Raw genomic sequence first — 12200 nt, 5'->3', positions numbered from 1 at the left:
ACAGAACTCCGTCTTTGGAATTTACAATAAAGTCGACACTCGGGCTTGAACTTAGGAAACTAAGAACTAAACTAAACTAAACTAAAAAGATATGGCCGAAGCTATCAAAATTCTAACAGAGTTGGCCCTTTAACGCTAATTGACTGCGAAGCTATCAAAGTACGGCGGAGCGTAATAATAGCTTACGAGAGAGTAGTCTAAAAAGGCGGACGCGTGCTAGCCAGAATATCTGGTATCTCTCTGACTAAGACACTAGAATTTCGCGGTTAAATACCGCTCTTCCTTAATTTACATTCAGACGTGATTTTAAAACTACATTCTGGCCGGAAGTGGTAAATTGAAATTAAGAAGCAACAGGAAAGGAAGTTTAAATCAAAATTTATCTGTTAATAAAATTAACATAATCCTTATAAGTTTATATTTCTCTTTCTATGTTCTCACATCATATATATTCATTCATAGGCTCATACATATTCTTCAATCCCAAAAATATTTTTCCCAAAATATATGCATATATATTCTAATACGAATACTGATTTTAGATTTTGTATACCGTGTGTTAAATATCTTCTAATGATTAATTCTAGCAGTGAATATCCCCAAAATATGTTAACAAAATTCTTAGCGTATGTTTTTTATAATGATCGTTCACCTCGTCTTACACATACTACTACGCAAGGTCAGTAGACAAAGGTGGTTATGCTCTATCCAACGCTAGACTTTAATAGAGTCACTTTTAGAAGCGGGAGAAATGAACTCCCTATTGCATTTAAAGGAGAAGTTCCATTGGAGGAGAGTATGAATCAGTGACGTCACACGCACAATAATTTTTAGTCAGGAAGAGCAAAACCTTATACTACAGTAACCTTATAAGACATTTCTCCCGCCTTCTTAGCATGCCTTCGTGATGCAGTGGTCAGCACGCTTTACGCGTATTTACGCTTTACGAGTTCCGTGGTTCGAGTCCCGGAGAGGGCATTGCTCATTTTTCATCTTTCCTGCTTCCAAAAAATCCTAATGTCTCTACAACCTTGCTAGTGATAATAAAGTATCGGAAATGAATCCTCAAAACACAAAAATTAAAATTATTGATGAATATTCCCTTCAAATTAATTCTTTTGAACTGCAATGTCTTTCTTCCAACTTTTCTTCGAATATTAATTTAGAAGTCAAGTAGCAAAAAATATTTGCAACTTTGAGGTTTGTGAGAAATTAAAATTATATTTTAGAATTCTCTCTTATGCTTCTGATAAACTATCACTAGAAATATTAACTATTGGCTTAATATTTACAATGGGAAGACTTTTTTGAACTACTTAAATTGAAAGACTGTAAAAGAAGTTTTTCGAATTTGAATGCAAGGGTGTTTTTTATGACGGTTAACTACATTCTCAATTCTAGACCAAGACTTTTGTTCAATAGCAGTGAATTTTGGATACGAATTAGCGAGTTTCAGATTCTTCGAATCTTCGAAACATGTTTTAAAGACTTTTTGGGGAAACCTTTTCACAAGTTGCAGCGAATATGTTTTATTGCATCAACAAACTCAATACGAGCGATGACAGTAATCAATCAAATTAACTGAATGTTTGGCCAAAAATTCATAACAAGAGAATTATGGGCAGAGACAATACCGTGGTAGAAAATCGTTAAAAATTGTAGAGTTTAGTGTGGTTTGCAATCATCCAAAGTGCCCAAACTCTTGGTAACTATTAAGCGACTTATCGCTAAGTGACTGAGATAATTATCGCTGAAACACGAGAAAGGTGCAAAAGACTGTTTAAAACTAAATAAAAACAGAATGCGCACTTTGTGCTCACAACTCAACCATTCACTTGTAGGGAGATAATTCAAAGTAATAGTAAGTGTCAAATTTACTTTCAAATAAGCTAGTAGTCGAAAGCTATACAAATCGATTAACGTGAAGTTGGCTCAAAACGTAACTGGTGTGGATATCAACTAACGGGCCATTATAATGCAAGGCCCCAGACTGCAAATCGTGCCTCGAAAGGCAGAACACGCTCTGTCTAACAATCTAAAAAACTTCATCTTAAGTACACGTGAACGACATTTGCATTCTGGTGAGAAAACGGTAAGGAGAAGTGACAATAAAAAATCCCTAACATAAAATAACTGGTTAATTTACATAAAGGAACCTTATAAGGTATTTCGTCCTACTCGCTTACTCGAATAGGACGAAATACCTTAAATTCATCTTCGACATATACTTTGCTTTCTTTAAACATTTACATCATTAAAAAAATATTGTTTTTGATAAAGTATTGCTTTGTAAAGATTCCTGCAGTTTTATTCGTGACAGAAATTTTGTTGCGAAAACAAAATTTATTATATGTTCTTTGTTCAGATACGTTCGCTATTGTGGGAAATCTATAAAGCGAAAATTCTTTGTTCATTGAAAACAAATTTATGTTTATGAATGTGGTACGAGTTAATTTGAAAAAACTGTGTTAGCAATTTGTTATCCGAGCTTTAGTTTAGAATACTCTCTGCATATGCTTTGTGTAAATACTGCTCGAAAATAAACTGCGCCGCTCTTTTCCAAGCTTCCACCTTGCTAATAACTCTTCGCTTTTGCTTGACCGTCTAAACTGCTTACGTCTTAATTTTAAGAATCAATGTACATGGACATTTATCATATTTAATTATGATTGAATAAATTTCTGCCAGATTAATTGGATATGTGTAAAAACAAAGACTGAAAATTCTTGAAGTTCATGTTTTATTGTCTTCATCCGTATGCCTTAACCACAGCCATGACGGACACCGAAAGTTACTGTGCTTAGAAATACAACATATATATGTAAGAAATATAAAGAATACGTAAAAGATTAAATTAGCAGCGTAAATTAATTTCCGTTCTCTATTCTAAAAATAGCAACACCTATTTGCACTGCGTCATTTCGAGAAAAATATATGTCATATGACTCTTACGTAATTATGATAATGTGAATTGAATTACAACTCAAGCAGCCAATAATAATTTTACAGCAATATTAATTATCCAATCAAAATGCTTTGAGAACCAAAACTAAGTCTGACTTGCGATTTCATCGTGAATATTACGCACTTTCTTTACAGGCTTTGCCGTAGCTGAACTTCAGTCTGTCTGCTTCTTCTTTTTTGCTGCAAATATATCAAAAATGTAAGGAACAGTCACAGCAGTCTTTGGTGTCCCGACTTATGTGTAGCAGCTACAGGTTGCTGAAAATAAAACTGAAGATTTAACCTGCATTCGCCTCCAATTTCCTAGTCATTATGGGTATGGGATTCCTAGTCAAAACTTATACGCGATCTAAATTTCTGCTCCTGAAAATATTACATATATAATCTGAACACCAAAAGCGGCGTTTTTTCACAGGACGATTCAAAACGGGATTTGAAAAGTGATACAGACAATAATACCGTTAGACATTGTAACTTTTTTGCACTGCTACGCCACCAACATAATACCAGTAAGAAATATATATATATATATATATATATATAAAAAAACCTTACACATAAAATATCCGTGCTTGAAGATGCACGCGACATTAATGGAACGCTTTGAAATCGTTGAGTTTGTTGATTAAAAATTCTTTCAAGTTTTAATAAATATGAAATAGATAATAAAACAAATTCCTAATTAGGGCTTCCATATTTCCATATTCGAGTGAAGGACTACGTTATTCAAAATTTGATGTCTCTAGGTTTTTTTCACAGTTTCATACATACATTCATACAGTTTCTTCATTATTTAATTTCTTTAAATATAATGCAGGGCTCTAATATTTAGTGGCAACAATTTGAGAAGTGATTCAAACTTTTATAGTGAACCAAAGCAAAATGCCAAAACGAAATTAATAGCCCTTTCTGGGCTAATAATTTGTTTAATTTGTGATCATAGTTGTGTACGTAGTATTTAAAAAAAATGCTGCATTAATTGCCTGCCGAATGATTGGTTGTAGATTCGTGATTCTAATTTAAGAAACTATGAGATATTTTTCAAATCTGCAGAAAAAAATAATTTCGATCACTTTTAATAAAAATATGCAAATTTCATACGACTCCGTGCAAGAAGAAGATTCCCAGAAATAGCTTTTCGATATTAAATTAGTAATGTTGTATAGTCACTGGGAATCTTTGCATTAATATTCTTATTATTTATTTTACCAAACGAGTTAAGCAAAAGTAGGAAATAAATAAGTCATTTAAGATAACATATTGCCTTCTAAATCATGTCTTCACTGTTAAGGACTTTGACAGTAAAAACAATGTTATAAAAGCGTAAACTTTTTAAAATACTATCTTGCGACAAATTACTAATAGCTCATGGTACAATTATAACCAAAGAATCTGTGGAAAGCATAAGACATGAGTCTATTGAAAAGTTCTCACTTAAATTAGTAATAAACTTGACGAACTGCATAACATTTAAAAGAATGTCCTAGATTAAGAATTTCTAGAGAACTATAATTGATCTAGCCAGTGTTACAGATATCACATAATTTCGTAAAGTATTCTCACCTACCTTTCTGCATGCCTTCGTGGTGTAACTGAAAGCATGCTCGATGTGTATTCGGGAAGTTCGGAATTCGAATTCCATGCGAATTTCTTCAGTTTTCTGACATCGAAAAAATTTTAAATGATTCTACAATTTTTTTGCCCACCAGCGGCTGCTAACCACTGATATTTCCCATCTGGATTCGATTCCAGGGGAATGGGCTGACTGTATGGGCGTTTTCGTGGTTTTCCTCCTGTGTAACGTGTATACGAGCCATTTTCGCTTAGAAAGTCCTCCACGAAGGCATCCCTCCACTTAGGCAGATAGTGTGTTTTGTCATAATCAACTAAATCAGTTTACAATTTTTACGTTTATATATTATTTTCTCATCGATACCAATTTTGTTACTCCACATAGGGACATTTTTAAATATAGTTTATTATTACTGTAGGGAAATTTGCATTCTTCCTTGCGACTGCGCAGTGCTGAAGACGCTTAAAGTTCGGCGTTATACAGTCTCGCGGTAGAAGCCAAAAAGTTGCGTATGTGAGAAAAAAGGCTGTATGTCCACCCGACGCCCTGTTTATCGACATGGCTAGTAGCCGTGATTCTTAGCGTGGTGTGACGACGTGATATGGAATCCTGGCATGGAAAGGAGCTATCGAAGTTTAAAATGTAAACAGGAATCTAGCCGAAGGTCCCAGACAGCATTTAAATGAAGTATCGTATGGAATTGTTGCAACCAAGTACCTGCCGACATACCAGTCAGATAAAGCACTCGTTGTCTAACTCCCATGTTCATCATATTAGTATGTTAATTCCTCACATGTCATAGGTTGACTCCTGTTCATCGGTCTTGTTAAGCTCAAGGAAAGCACCGATTAAATTTATGTTTAACGTTATGTTCTTTTGGTAAGGAACCAAGTTTCACATTACGCTAAAATTCTCAACGTAGCCCCAAATTAAAATCCAACAGTTATCGTTTTTGTTTGATACACCAGCAGAAAAGTCTGGGCTGTAAAAGAAAATTATTCAGCACCATTTTCTACAGAACTATATTATATCTAATACAAAGTAGTCTTTTAGCAGATTTTATTTCCAATCAAGAAAAAAATATCTTCGACTTTACTGGGTTTAGCTACAATGATATACGAACGAATATCCGAGAATTATATTTTGACGATGATTTTCGAATACAAATTCGGTTTTTATAAGTACCGAAGCCAAAGTGATGGTCGCCGTGCTGATAGTCCACGCTGTTGCAAACATTGACGCACCGTACGAGCATATACTGGACGTGCTGTAAACATGGTCATTTCCTGACTAATGGTTCGTGATGTGGTTGTACGATTTTGCAAGCCTAACCTCACAATATGTCTGTCCTTTCGGGCGTTAGTCAAGGTAGGGCGTTGAAATCCTGTACGCCGTTCAGTACGTCTGTACGTTCCTGTACGCCCTCAGCAACTTATTGATTCCATATTCTCATGACAGCGGTTGGATGCGACAAGTACAATGGGAGATATCAGGGAATGATAATCCACACTCTCGGTAGACAACTATTCTGCCTCTATCGAATCCCGACACTTGCTGGTAAGCATTTCTTATTATACGATATCTATCACGATATTCTGTGCAAACTCCTAGCTTACAAAGCGCTTTCCGAATGTCAAATCCACTACACAATTTGTCTTTTATGCAATGCTTCAGATGTTGTTTCTCCCTCCTGCGTCGTCTAAATGCCTTGAAATACTAATATCCCAACCTCTTGTTCCTTCCATGCGATTTCGACGTTCGTCAGATAATTCCTTCCTGGTGTTGCAATTTTAATGGCCAGCAGTGCAATATAATTTCTCACTATTAGTGACATATGGAGTAGTACTTGTCGTCGAACTTTATCTTTTTATGAATAAATTAGTCTAAATGTAGATATAAATTCGAAATTTATTCGACTCTGCCCATTTCTTCATGTAATCTCATCCTGATTAGGAATGAAATGTATGTTAGTGATCTCTAAAATAGCATTTAGGTACATATAGAACACTGCAAATACCGTCTCTAACAAAATATGTTGTCATACCTTTGTTGTCCTATTCCAACACCTTCGTGTCATACATAAAGGTAGCACAACAAACGTTAAAAAAAAACGCCCTTTTGAGAGTAACATAAAATCTGAAGGCTTTCAGATTTTTTTAAATATATTGTTGCGTTTTTCTTTTCTTTTCTGACACGAGTTGTTAGGTTATTTTCTTCCTTCACGTTCGTACGGGGTTCGTGTGGATTTGGAGTGAATAACGACGACACTTGATGAAGTATCGAAACACACTTTATTGGTCAGTATTGTCAGGATAGCTTTAAAACACGTTTTTCAGTCGTCAATAAACTACTATAAACATGCTGACACGATCAGCGACACAGTCTTCAGGTTATCAGGCTATCACGGTGGAGACAGCTTCACTGCAAAGCACTAGAGTACAGCTCCCGACTCTGCTTGGTCGTTCTCGGAGCTCCATGTACTCTCGATACTCTCCACGCTACAACTTGCGATGCACTCGACGACACACAGAGCACGGCTCCCGACTCTTCGGTTCAGTCGTTCCCGGAGCTCAACACGCTCTCTCGTCCATGCACTAACCGCGATACACTACGAGACTCTTTCGGTGCACTCGAAGACCCACTCGGCACTCGCTGCCCGGCTGTCAACCCGATCAACTCCGCAGGGATTGACTCGCTAGACGAGACACTCGATACTAACTCTCGCCCTTTCGACGAGGCGCACTCAAAGACACTGACTGCGGACCAGTAGGGTTTATATAGCTTTCGGCTTGTATTCGAGAACATTTTGGGCTAAACCGGTAAGAATTCGTTCCAGAAGGTTCTCCATCCGTCCATGGTATATCGCTTATTTTGTCGCCAAATGGGCGATTTCTCGCCAAATGTGGCAATCCTTCCTTCCCTTGCCATTTTTGGCAACCTTAAAACTGCTTTGCGGGAAAGCTATCTCACCGCGCCTGGACATTTCGTAACAATGTTAATACAGCTGAAACCGTGTTGATAGATATCGTATAAGGTATTTTCTCCCTTCTTTTTGTAAGTGGAAGCCCACTCGATGCGTACGCGGAGTTCGAATCCCAGCGATGGTACTGCACAGTTTTCAGGTTTCAGCATCGATTAATTTAATAATCCTACAATCTAATTTAACGATATTCGCGATTTAGAGCTTATTTTTAATGATCCAGTCTCAAATATGTCAAATATTCTTCGAATTAGCGACAGCTCAGTTAAGTAACAATAAAGTTTATAAAAAAATAATATTTTATAAAGCCACACGCAGCTTACGAAACGTATAAAATTTTCCTCTAACTCTGCTATTTTTAGCATTTGCTAGAAAATGCTTTCATTTTAGCCTCTGCTATTTTTGACCATTTGCTAGAAAATGCTTTCATTTTAGCCCCGCCACCCCATTCCAAGGAGCTTTCAATAGAAACCAGCAAAACAGACAAGTGACAAGGACAAACGTGAAAGCGCATTCTACTGGTTACCTAAATTGCTGGTCAAGTTGCAGTTTTACATAATTGCGGTTTATTAGCTGAAACATGCGAGTCTGTAATGGCTGAAGAAATTTATTATGAAATAGATTACCCGAATTCTGAGAAGTAATTGAAATAAACGTGAAAGCCATCTCTGAAGTTAATGATCCAGAGTATAAACGAAATTTTTGATGAAGTTTGATATACCCAAACCTTTTTAATTCATTATCTTCTATTGATAAAAACATGACGAATATTACTTTAAAATAAGACACCCAAAATGTCTCTTAAAAAAAATCTGAAAGGTTCAGATTTTAAATTACGACCAAAGGGGCGTTTTTTTATCATTTTGTGTGTTACTTTTATTTATTAAATATCATGTTCTTCGCACTTAAACCGTAAAATTCAGTTCAAGAGCAATATCGCAAAATAATTTTAAAATGAGCATATCTTTAGAATTTCCAATACACAGTTTCAAGCGCTGGAGATAAAAATATTTTTTCGCTACAACGTTGCCATTGCTCGCTTTGAAATCTTGAGTTTGTTAATCAAAATTTCGTTAAAGTTTTACAAAATATGAAATCGATAATAAACTAAACACCAGATTTCAAATCTGGGCTTCCAGATGCTCAAATTCGCAGTACGATTACGTCATTCAAAATTGGATGGTTCTAGATTCTTTCATCACAATGCGAGAAACATACATACATTTATGCACATTCTTCATTATTTAATTTCTTCAAATATAATACAGGGCGATAATATTTGACGGCAACAGTTTAAAAAGTGAAACGGACATTCAGAGTGATTCGACGCAAAATCGAAAAACGAAAACAGTAGTCCCTCAGGCACAAAGCCCCTTTGGACTAAAACGTCTGAAAGCTTCCAAAGTTTACATTACGCACAAAGAGGAGGTTCTAACGTTTTGTGTGTTACCTTCGTTTATTAAATGTCATGTTCTTCGCACTTAAACCATAAAATTCAATCAACAGTAATATCGCAAAATAATTTTACAATGAACACAGCTTTAGAATTTCCGATACACAGTCCCGCGCGCTGGAGGTTATTATTTTTTTAATTTTATTTATTTATTTTTATTTTATTTTATTTATTTTTTTTCCCGTACAGTGTTGCCAATGCTCGCTTGAAAATCGTTGATTTTTTTTAGTCAAAAATTCGTTAAAATTTTACAAACTATGAAACAGATACTAAAACAAATTCCAAATTTGGGCTTCCAGATGCCCATATTCGGGTGGAAACGTATGTTATTCAAAATTGGATGGCTCTAGGTATAGTTGTTTTATCACAATTCGAGAAACAAATATACATTTATGCAGATTCTTTATTATTTCATTTCTTTAAATATAATACAGGACTCTAATATTTGGTGGCAACAATCTGAGAAGTGAACTGGCATTTATAGAGAGTCAACGAAAAATACCAAAACGGAATTAATAATCCTTCTGCACTGTAAAAAAAAAGTTCGCTCTTTACAGGCAAAAATTTTGTAAAGTTACAGAAATCAAAAAGTTACAGAAGAATTTCCTGTAATGGTAACAGGTTGAAAGCAAACTGTAGCGGTAACAGCAGATTTGCTTGTAACATTACAGATAATGTTTCAGTAGCCGCGCGGAAGAATCACGTGACTGACTGGAAATTAGCCAATCAGGAGAAAAGTGTTTGAAAGCTAGTTGCAGAAAAAAACATGGCTGAATGCATGTTGGTTGTATAGCGCAGGTAAGTAAGAAAATGTTTACAATTACTACTTGAAATATTTTTTGTTCATTTTATGCAGATTATTCTCATGCACTTTGCACTGTTATATGTAGTGAGTAAGTATTTAAACGTTTAAGCTTTGCGATTAATTAATATCAGTGTTCGTAATGTCTAATGAGTTGAAAGAGTGCAAAATATTTATTCCAAATGCAGATCTAATAGTAGTATTTTGTCATTGTGCATCCGATAAATTACGCCTTCAACTGCCCTTATTATTATTTAAAACTAATTATTCCAAAATTTAATCACTGTTTGTGGTATATAATTGAAATGGTAATGTGGTTGTTAAAAACAAAACTAATCATTTTAGCGTTCTTTTCCAATCGTCTGACCAAAGAACGTTTGACATCTTTTTCCCGGCAGGCTTTGCGAGAAACGTTTATATAAACATTTAGAATTCTGAATGTAATGTATATATTATTTTGCTTACTAGGTTTAGTTTATTCTTTTTCTAGCATAATCTAATTAGTTATACCTGGTTTATAATTCAGTCTAATATGTTTATGTACGAGTGTGTTATGAAGTAAAATTACAAAAACTTGAACAACGCGGTCGAGAATCTCGTTTATTCCTTTAGTGTAATAATATTTTTTTCAGTGGTATTAATTTCTTACGAAAATATTATAATTCCAAAATGAAGTAATTATATTGATTAAAAATATGCCGTATCATACTTTTCGTAATGTTTTGTTTTACTAACTAGATGCAACTTAATTATTCCATATATTTTAATATACCAATATCAACAGGGCAAAAATGGAAATGACCTAAAATATTATTCTAACAATTCGTTAAACTAATTATAAAACAAAACTAAAATTTTGTGCATTATTTCCAAAAATATCATTTCATTAATATTTTATAAATGACAACATATATTATATTGTATATATAACTACCATTGCATACTTATAAGTTTTTAAACATTTAATGTAGAATTTATGTTGATTTTATTTTGCCCAGTTTTAATACAGTTTTGAAGTATGATAGTCTTGTTACTAGGATAGCATGAATCTGCTAATACAAGTTTAATACATTTCTTGACAAATGTTTCTCTTATTCATGTAATATAATATATAAATCATAAAATAAGTTTTCTTAAAACTAAATTATTATTGTTTATTGGAATTTAAAACAATTCTGTATCTGTATGTTGTATTAAAAATAAAATAATAATGAATTTTTAATGAAGCATTGATTTTAGCATTAACAATATAAATATATATATATATATATAAACACATGAATAAATGGAAATGCAAGCTACTTTTCCTTACAAAACCGCCTATGAATATATACTTTCCTTTAGGCTGATAGCCTTTGCATGCTTTGCCATATTCTATCAATCCAAATGATGCAAATATGCAGAAAATTTTACTTTCTTTGAAAGTTAATACCGGAAATAAAATTCAGTGCATTTGTAAACTACATTAGTTCTCTTATAGCTTGGCATTTAATTGCCCAATGATTTACTAGTCCAAACTAAGGCAGAATTCCGATATCGTTCAAATAAAAGAAAATTAATAAGGTCTGATTTTTAGACCTATATATGAAGATTTATTTTTTTTAATATTATTTTAAGTCAACCAAATTAATTTCAAATTTAAGTAAGTATTCATGCCTTTCAGTAGCATTATTTTTGATATCTTAAATTAAATAACTGAATGCAATATTTCTTGTTAATAAAAGAAAAGCAATGTTATGAAAGACTAGCGAAGCAGATTTGCAAGTTCTAATTACGAAAGGTCCCATGCTTTAAGGGGTCATTTTTAAAAATACTTAATTAAAAAAAAATATTTAACGTAAAACTTCCAAACTTCACACATGTGGAATATTAATTCTATATATTTTATCTCATTCTTATTTTATTAATTAATTTCATAGCATTTTGTGTGACACTAGTAGTAATTATTAATTAAATTTTATGCTGTTTCTGATCTATGTTTTGATTTTGTTATTAATTACGTTAGTTTACATAAGATTTAAAATTATGTAAGGTACAAAAACCTTCTGCATCTATTAATATATGCTGAAGTGAATGAAATTATGCCAGTGAAATTTTTTAAAATCAAAAACAAATTTCTGTGGAAAATTAAAGTTATAAATTCTAAATGCAAACAAAGGAGTGAATTTGAAAGTTATCAAATAAGCCAAAGTGTTGGTCATTTTTTCAGTTTTGCAGAAGAATTTTTATACTTTGCAGAATGGGAATATGATGTTTGGTTTTGTTAGTATTAATTATTACAACTGAATTATTGCAACTTACATTGCAACACGTAATTTAGCTTAAAATTTATTTGAACTTAATTTTCTAATTTATTTTGATCATGTATATTTCATGTGTCATAAGTCTTTGAAATGAACTTAATTCTCATCCTATTTATTTACACAAT

The 12200-nt window shown here is 33.4% G+C and overlaps 1 protein-coding gene across 2 annotated transcripts in view; it reads right to left on the bottom strand.

Annotated features, from left to right (window-relative positions):
- LOC118196356 (pancreatic lipase-related protein 2-like) overlaps positions 1-12200 on the bottom strand; it is a 110814-nt gene that overhangs the window by 40040 nt on the left and 58574 nt on the right. The window lies entirely within an intron of this gene.

Source organism: Stegodyphus dumicola, chromosome 7 (genome assembly GCF_044657685.1).
Source record: "Stegodyphus dumicola isolate Sdum_Otavi_A_Nest chromosome 7, ASM4465768v1".
NCBI lineage: Eukaryota > Metazoa > Arthropoda > Arachnida > Araneae > Eresidae > Stegodyphus > Stegodyphus dumicola.
This window is presented reverse-complemented; position numbering and strand designations above follow the sequence as displayed.